At 38.4% G+C, this 10,275-nt stretch overlaps 1 long non-coding RNA gene across 1 annotated transcript; it reads right to left on the bottom strand.

The window, feature by feature from the left end:
• Positions 1–9,694: 9,694 nt before the first annotated feature.
• On the bottom strand, positions 9,695–9,963 carry LOC108945326 (uncharacterized). Its single transcript, XR_004507242.2, has 2 exons — positions 9,793–9,963; positions 9,695–9,726 (listed from the first exon to the last, which is right to left on the bottom strand). It is a non-coding gene; the product is annotated as an uncharacterized lncRNA (long non-coding RNA).
• Positions 9,964–10,275: the final 312 nt, after the last annotated feature.

Genomic DNA, 10,275 nt, shown 5'->3' with positions numbered 1-10,275 from the left:
AGATAGTATTATAATTATATCAAGTTTTATCAACTATCCCAACAAAAAGAAATTACTTCATTATGAAGTAAGAAAAGCTAAAAAATACTTTCAAAAGACTAAGAATATTTTTACCACAAAGAAAATGACTAGAGAAAGAGACCAAGATTACTCTTGTCTTTCTCTTTAGAAACTTTAGAAAACTAGATAGGAAATTAGATACAAAGTGGGATGCTTTTCTTCTACAAACATATGCCTATTTATAGGAGATTTTCTACGAGGCCTTGGTGAGAACTTGCAAGACAATATCAATATATCACATGGCCTTGATGAAAATTTGACATGGCAATTTGTCATGAAAATTTGGTGAGAATTTGCCATAACTTTGTATCTCTTGACTTTGTGTAGTCTTAGATGAAGTTGTCATGGATGCATCCTTCTTCCTTGAACTTTAAGTTCTTTCTTTTTCTCTTTTTCCATGTATTCTTTTTCCTGAAAGATTTGTTAGAAAGGTGCGAGAATATAATATAAATTGGTCATGTTTTATATCTAAAATATTATATTTTTATATTAAAATATATGAATAATTTATATCCATCAAAAATCAAATCGCACGATGAGGAATCAAGAAGGGAAGTGCTCCTAACAGCCCTGTAACCTCTCGAAGATATGTACAGACGTTTCCGTACCGATCTGCAAGATTCTACTAGACTTGCTCATGAATCGTGAGACCTAAGTGAACTTAGAGCTCTGATTCCAAGTTGTCATGACCCAAAATCCGCTACGGGCCATGATAGCACCCAACATCGCCGTTAGGCAAGCCAACGGTGAACTATCACATTAATTGTTCATTTAATTACTTTCGAAACCATAAATGTTATTAAGGAAGGAAATTTACACTTTTAAATTCACGGGAACGTACATAATTATTAGTTTATTAAAGAAGCGAAAGGCGATAATAACATATAAATCCGTAAGCATCAACTAACATATCCCAAAACCCGGTGTCATAAGTGCATGCGCTTTTACTAAGGGGTTCAATAATAATACAACATCTGTCTTGTCACGACCCAAAATCCAACTAGTCGTGATGGCACCTAACCCAACCAGTTAGGTAAGCCAATTATCCACTATCCAACTCTAATATAATTTAACAAGACAATTAAGTAAAAGAAAATATCTAAATATTATACATTCCCCAAGAACTAGTAGTACAAATCATTAGCTTCTAAGAATAGAGTATACAAACCTGGTATGAAGTAAATACATCATCTGTTTGAAAAGTACATAAACAGAGTTTTATAAATCTAAGACTACCAAGAACAAGAGGCAGCTACAACCGGAACGCAGGTTCATCTCTAGATCCACCTCCCAACGAACACAGCAACATCAGTGGCCAATATCTGCACGCAAGGTGCAGAAGTGTAGTATGAGTACAACCAACCCCATGTACTTAATAAGTAACAAACCTAACCTTAGGTTGAAAGTAGTGACGAGCTTGTACCAAGGTCAGAGTCCAACTCAAATAACCAACAACAATTCATAACAATATAAAGCAAGTAATAAAAGAAGTAACTCGGAGATAAAATGCTCAGCTTAATCATGATATCTGAAAAGAGTTCTGCCTCTCAAGTGTAGCAGTGAAAACTCAAGTCTTTTACTAAAATTTTCAAAAATATGAGTAAGTTTGAATACAGTAATTTTTCACAAAAATCCTTTCAATAATATATAAGATGTTTCATTATCTTTCCAGATAACCAGTGAAAAATGCATCACTATGCCCATACGCCAATATGTATGAGGTATCATGAATGACGTGATGCCGTACAATATGAGGAAAATGCATCTCTATGCCTGTATGTCAAATGTGTATGTCAATGCGATGCAACTCAGTGATAAAACCATATGCATACTCTCAGAGTATCATTTCACTCAGTCTTCCCAGTCACTCAGTCCTCCCAGTCACCCAGTCCTCATAGTCACTCAGTCCTCCCAATTGCTCGGCACTCACACTCAGTAGGTACCTGCACTCACTGGGGGTGTGTACATACTCCGGAGGGGCTCCTTCAGCCCAAGCACTATACTCTGCACGGACAACTCACGTGCCATAATAAGCCAATCAAGCATGCTGCGGTGTACAACTCGATCCCATAATAATAAAGTATATAAAGCCAATTTGGCATGCTGCGGCATGCAACCCGATCGCATAATCATCCTCACAATCAGGCTCTCGGCCTTACTCAGTCATCAATCTCACCAGTCTCTCGGGCTCACAATGTAATGAAAATCAGCCCAGAATGATGATATGATCAACCAATAAATAGCAACATAGACTGAAAGATGATATGAAATGAATGAACATGAGTGAGTATGAATTTACAATTTAAACAAATAAATCGACAGTAGAAATGACCTCCGTGGGTCTCAATAATATTGGCACATAGCCTCAACATAATTTTTAATATGATTCTCAACTTAATTTCTTTAACACATAAAACTACATAGAAATTCCAAGATTATTTGACTACAAAATTCCACCGAACCAATTACGTCACAATTTCTATGGTGCACGCCCACCCGCCCGTCACCTAGCATGTTCGTCACCTCCAACAATTCACATAATACACATATTCAGGGTTCTCACCCTCAGCTCTAAGATTAGAAGAGTTACTTACCTCGAACAAGACGAATCCAATGTCGAGCAAGCTAAACAATGCTCCAGATATCCCATTCTACCCGTATCAACTTCTGAACGGCTCGAATCTAGTCACAATTAATTTGTTTCAGTCCACACAAATTATAGGAATTAATTCCATATCAAAATACTAAAAGTTTTCCCACAAAATTCGAAATTACACTCTTAAAATCACCCGTGGGGACCACGTCTCGGAATCCGGCGAAACTCACAAAATCCGATAACCCAACCAATTTCATGTTCAACCATACTAATTTCACTTAATTCCGACTCCAAATCGATGTTCAAAACTCAAATTTTATATTATGAAACTTTAGGCCAACACCCCCAATTTCCTCTTAAAATTCATCAATCATTTGCTAAAAATGAAGATAGCTTCGTGGAATATAATCACAAGGGAGTCAAGAACACTTATCCCAAGTTGTGTGGAAATCTTCCTCTCCAAAATCGCCGAAACCGAGCTCCAAAATCCGAAAATGGAAAAATAAATCGCGAAACCCCGAATTTAGGCTTCTGCCCAGCAGCTTCTGCATCTATGGAAAAGAGGTCGCACCTGCGACCCTCGCTTTTGCGGAAACATGCACGCATTTGCGAGCCAGGCCGTTTCTGCGATGGCTATGGTCGCATCTGCGATGCTCGCTTCTGCGCACGTGAACCGCATCTGCGGTTGCGCAGGTGTGTCCAAGCACCCGCATTTGCGATCCTCACGCCCAGCTCCCCTTCACGCTTCTGCGACAACAATGACGCTTTTGTGGTGCCGCACCTGCGCCCAACACTCCGCAGGTGCGGCCACACCAAAACCAGAAATCTTCAGCAATGCAACATGAAATGAAAATGATTCAAACCTCGTCCGATATTCACCCGAGGCCCCCGAGACCTCAACCAAATATACCTACAAGTCCTAAAACATTATATGATCTTAGTCGAGGCCTCAAATCACATCAAACAGCGCTAAAACCACGAATCATACCCCGATTCAAGCTTAATGAAACTAAGAATTTTCAACTTTGACATTCGATGCCGAAACCTATCAAATCAAGTCTGATTGACTTCACCTTTTGCACACAAGTCATAAATGACATAACGAATCTATTTCAATTTCCACAATCGGATTTCGACCTCGATATCAAAAAGTCAACCCCCGGTCAAACATCCCAAAAATTTAATTTTCGCTATTTCAAGCCTAATTCCACTATGAACCTCCAAATAATTTTTTGGACACGCTCCTAAGTCCGAAATCACCATACGGAGCTACTGGAAATATCAAAATTCAAATCCGAGGTCGTTTACACATAAATCAACATCCGGTCGACTTTTCCAACTTAAACTTTCCATTGTGAGACTAAGTGTCTCAATTCTTTCCGAAATCTCTCCGGGCCCGAACTAACTAATCCGATAGGTCATAATATAGTTATAAATCACAAATAGAGCAGTAAATGGGAGAACATGGCTGTAATACTCAAAATGACCGACCGGGTCATTATATTTTCCCCCACTTAAACATATATTCGTCCTCGAACATGCCAAGAGTTGTTTCCAAGCCCTCACATCACTATTCTATCTTACCACACACGTACCCGGGGGTGATCCCACGTCACCCTATTCTATATAGGCCTGACAACACAATACAACTGAAAATCATCAATTTAACCTTAGCCCAAAAACCTTGGAATTCAATTCCCAACATTCAGAATTTCTTACAAGACTCGAATTTCACAGTTATACACTGTATAAGTCTGAACAAACTGCATCGAGCCATAACCATAACCACAGATACAATCACCTAATATATTACACAACTCGCATGCTCGTAGTACCATTCTTGATCACAGTAACTACTCCAAAACCAACCTGATACTGGTATTAAACCCCATATCAAACAAAACCTTATTCCAAAACCTTCGTACATTGTTGATAATGAAATAAATACGCAAAAATCTCATGACCCTTTATCAGATCAACAAGTCATGGAGCTCTCTCGCCCCAACCAGAACCATAATCACGTTCTAAGCCGACTTCCAATGCCATCCTCTCAAATATACCATTTCAAACCTGATAGTACCCATTCTAGGTCCAATGACCATATATTATTAAACACAACTATCCCACAGACATGCCGTACCAATATAACTCAGATCCATAAACCGTGCCATCCGTGCACCAATACGCAACAATTCAAATGTACTCAGTCATGAAAAATGACTCAAATGAGAGAACTGCCCTGCAAGATTAACAAGTACTGTGACAAATAAATGCTGAAAATCCATCACACGCAGTAGAACCATCACACGATTCTAACACAAGGTTCATGACTTAACATAGCTCTGCTGCAATGCGTGACCCCATCCAAACGTGGGTCCATATTATATACCTCGAGCCACCCTGATCAAAATCAATAACCACGGAGAGGCAAATGACACAATGCCACACAAAGCCTGAAAGAACATAACCAATACGTAATCGATCATGCAATACCCAAATACTAATCTCGCCTGAATTCCACCATAAGGCCCCTAATAGAACCGCACTATGTGTGCATATAACAATGAATCACAACTCCTCATAGCATAGAAGAGTAACTCACAGATCATTTCAGAACACGAATAAGTCCAACACCAACCGAATGGAACATCCCTCAATAATAGCAGTATGGAGCCAACCAATCCGACTCGGTGTAGAATACACATCCTAATTGGGCCTACCAATGGACCCCCTGAATCAACTCTGGTCACCCACAAATAGATAAATAACCCTCCAAATATCCACAACGATTGAATCATAATACATACTATCATCTGGCTAGCTTCGGCCATGACTTCATAGTCCACCACCATGAAACAATCTGCTCCTGACAACTCCCAGTCTCCAAATCCATAGAACACACGAATCACCATTTTTGATCCCATCTCTACCGCCCGAATGTCTAACACATCTCTTATACACGATCATCCCACGAGGAATACTTCTCCCATTCTTTTATGCCACATAGCAACATCTTAAAATCAGCAGTCGATCAACCAGGAGAGTGCCGCAATACCTATGAAATATCTATAATTCAAAACATAGTGCGCCTTTTGAAATATACACTCTACTCATGCAATATCAAATAGTTATAGCATTCATCTAAACATCGAAAATCGTCCATACCATCTAAGAATTTATGACCTCCCCTTCAAAACTAAACAGTGACTTGCACACGTAAACCTTAATCACATACAACATACCGCATCTATTATGCCATCATATGAAAAATACGAAAACCTCATAATCATTCTGAGTCACAAGTAGAATATATATCTGATCATCCAGAAGCCTTCCATTTGATCCCATCCGGTAGAAAATCACAATATTCCACCTGCTCCTCAGGCCGGTAGGAAATATCCATCTCAAATCGTGGTAGAAATCCTTGAGAATGCCTTGGAATCCATTTGTACATAATCAAGCTGTCAGAATTGAATCTCTCTAACTCAACCAAGCCACGCAGGTCGCCAAACCCAAGAGTATTACCACAAAGCACCTGTAGAAACCCCCACATCATAAGCACCCAAAGAACCGATCATATCCATTACCATACTGATCCAACCTACTACCAAGCTGCCCTGTTTCTACGAGTCCCTTCCAAATTTGTCTTCAGATTGATACTTCTCCTTGCTAAAACACCATGGTCCTTAACCATAACTCATCCCACGAACCCTAGCATAGAACCACAACGTCCTAAGACCCATAAGCCGCTGAATTTCCTTTTAAGTACCCCAAAAGCACCACAACCGAGACATCCACTCTAAAAGACCTTATGTGAATTTAAAATTGCTCCTCTTCCCTTTTCTTATACTGAAATATATAATCCATAGTCATACATAATTACCGCAAGTCCTGACACCATCCAATATAAATAACTGATTCTAACGATATACAAATCCGAAAATTTTTCAATTGCCACTTATACATTTTTGAACCCATTAGCACCTTCTCAAGAGTCACCCATTTTTCTCAAATCTAAAAATTGCTCCGCCCAAACAGGCTGAAAGACACGTGCCCCATTATCACAGCAACACTTAAAGAGGTAATGCTACCTTAACACCACCGATCAAATTCATACTCTGTGCGGACTACATTATTTACAAATAATAACTCACTCATCCCATGATTTTCATATACTCATAAAGTGCAATATAACCCGTATTTAGTAAGTATGCCTAATCCACAAGTATGCCTCACACCAAAACTAAAATTTAACATATAATCATGAATTGAATTGTCAATAGTAGGCTCCCCCACTTGGCTCAAAGCTATAAATTAGAACACTCGATCATTCGCAATACCCATACTCTATTATTGCCATAACACCGCGGTCAGTTCAAGAAAAATTCTTCTCAAGTTCATACCATACCAACCCTAAAAATACCTCAATCGTCCGCTAAGCTCGCAATTATTCTCTTAACACTCAAGTCAACTTTCTCAACCATATTCAAATTCCAATCTCAACACACGCCCCGGTGGCATAAAAGAAACTCTCCCCTCACATTATAAGGAACACACCTACATAGATTACTCCGCAGGGGATAACCCACCTGCTTAGCCTCAAATTGGTATCTTGTTATACCCTTTCGCAGTCACAATTACTATACAATCACTTAGTCTATCTGAGTCCAAACTCATTAATCCAACATGAGAATTTACTTTGTGCCAAAATTTAACAACGTGAAAGATCCTTCAAAACATTCATACTCAAGACTGTACGTCACATCAAAACGTAAATCAAGCAACCAATGGCCTTTCCTTTACATTTCAAGGAAACACTTCTCGTCACATTCAAATCGTCTTAACACATCCCGCAGTTACATCATACTCATCACAAAGCCATTCTACCGCTCATCGAGCCACAAATTCCACTCGTATGGACATTACCGGACATATGAGTCCAAATGTACAAGTTACAACTGAAGCTACCTAGCTTAAGCTGCGGTCTAACCATGGCCTCAAGTCATCCAGACTAGCCCATCACCACAACACAGAATACATATCTCGAACCTCGTTCATAGAATCACAAGCCGGCTATGCACAGCTGATACCGAGCACTCATGTACGCCTACGAATGCGTGGAAGGAATTCAAAGAGTTATGTCTCAAGCTGAATTAATTTCGCACGATAAGGAAAGAAAGGTGGGAAGTATATATCCTAAATACCCTGTAGCCTCTCGAAGATAGGTATGGACGTCATCATACCGATCCGCAACACTCTACTAGACACTTGCTCATGACTTGTAGAACCTATGAACCTAGAGCTCTGATACCAATCTGTCACGACCCAAAATCCAACTAGTTGTGATGACAGCTAACCCAACCCGTTAGGTAACACTATTGGAAAATGGCAGAATTCTGACCGCCAAAAAGGCCAGAAATCGGTCGGAAATCACGAATTTTCGACTACTTTCCGACCAAAATTGGTCGGTCGAAAAACAGTTGGTCGAAAAACTATTTCCGACTGAATCCGTCGGTGATTTCCGACCAAATTAGTCGGAATGTTCAAAAGGTCAGACGACCAAATATTTTTAAATTTTCGATCGAATCCGTCGTAATAATATAAATAAAAATAATTATTTATTTAAAATTAAATAATATAAATATATAATTTTCGACCGAATCGATCGAAAACTACTAATTAAAAAATAAAGTTTATTTAATTTCCGATGGAATCCATCGAAAACATTTAATTATTAATTTTTTTTTAAAATTTCCAGCCGAATCAGTCGGAAATCTGGGAGTTTTTGGCAAAATCTGAGCAGTTGTCCGACTGTTTTCGTCGGAAATCAGTTGGAATTTTCTGTAAAACTGAGCAGAATTCTGCCCAATTTTGAGCTACACCACCTGTCAAACATTACAATACAACATCACCAACAACCAATCAACCATTAACACAACCTAAACACAACCAATCAACCATTAACCAACAATACAAATCATTAACATAATAAACCAATAATACCAACAATTAACACAACCTAACCCAAAATACCAACCATTAAACCTAACAATTTTGGACATAAAAACATTCAAATAGTAGCCCACATTCAAGTTTTAAAACAAAACATAAAGTTATCTCTCACAATCACGTTTACCAATCAACCAAAACACCGCACCTAAACTACTACACATCAGATTCAGTTTGTTCATCCTCATCATCAGATAAATCATGCTCATGTTTCCTCATAAATTTCTGCATTTTAACAAATGTTCTGAATTGGGAGTCCAATTGTTGCTTCAAATCACGAATTTCCTTTCTCATATCTTCCATTTGTTCTTGATTTTGAGAAGAAAAAAATTGGGTAAGAGTGGGTTTGGATGACCTGTAGGTCGACGTACTCCAAGTCTGTAAACTCTGCCTTTGTTTACCCCACCCGATGCCTCTGTTCACAATGAAGTCATATCATCAGGTGTTGGTTGAGTTGAAGGAGACTGAGTTTGTTGCAATTCTTCCACCCTTTTATGATAATCTTCCTGAAATGAAAACATAACTATTATGTAAACAAACTAATATTAATAAACCATAAATAATTATGAAGTTAGTATTTTACATATGTGTCCGACGCACGCGTCTCCACCCAGTGTTCTCTTGTACCATCCTTCTTTTTTTTCTTATGCATCTCCTCGAAGACCTCAGCGTGACTCATATCTCGCTCTCTTTCCTTTTCCTTCATAAAAACAAGTATGAGTTAGACATTACAAACGTAAAAGTCTATATGCAAAACTAAGAAAAAATTTATAAGTAATTACCAATCTTAGTTTATGGGTCGCAAAACTAATCGAACCTCCTGTGTGCAACGAGCCACCTTAACTGAAGGCACGATTTGCCTTTGCTTGTTCACTCTTCGCCTTCCATTCTACGGTATTCCATTTCTCAAGAAGTTTATCCCAAACATCTTTTCTTAACCAGTCTAGTATTTTACCGGCATTCCGAGCAACAAACATAGTATCTTTAATCCGCTGAACAACTTTCTTCTCGACAATACTATTTATTGCATTTTGATGCTGAGGATGCCATGTACACTTTGTCTGCAATATAAAAAAGTAACATTAGATGAAGACGATAATTATTAAATAAATATAATTAATTTTTACCCTAAATTGATTCCACATTTGCTCTCTGATGCTGTACGATATCTGTCTCCAAGAATTCCACGGCTCATGATAAAATAGCTTCATAGAATCCATAACCAAATGTGTAAACTGAAAGGATGGCAAAAACCTGCATTAAAGCTAACATATATATAATTAATAAACATCTTAAAGTTTCAAAAGTTTTAATTATAAATAAATATTCCTTAATGTTAACATATCTAAAATTACATTCAAAACTAAAAAAATAATATAAGAACCTTCTTACCCATCCTCGTAGGGGACGATTATCAATCGATTATAACTATCAAATTGTACATCCCCTTCAAGATTCTGCCTACGTCTACTAGATGGTGCAGAAGCAGCATTAGATATAGCTGGGCGAGAGCCTCTAATATCCAACCTAGATATGCTGGGAATGGATGATAATGATGGACTGGAAGATGATGGAGCAACAAAAGACAAACCATCATGCTGCCTACAATG

This window comes from Nicotiana tomentosiformis, chromosome 12, assembly GCF_000390325.3.
Source record: "Nicotiana tomentosiformis chromosome 12, ASM39032v3, whole genome shotgun sequence".
NCBI lineage: Eukaryota > Viridiplantae > Streptophyta > Magnoliopsida > Solanales > Solanaceae > Nicotiana > Nicotiana tomentosiformis.
The sequence above is the reverse complement of the archived record's forward strand: the minus strand, read 5'-3'. Positions and strand labels throughout refer to the sequence as shown.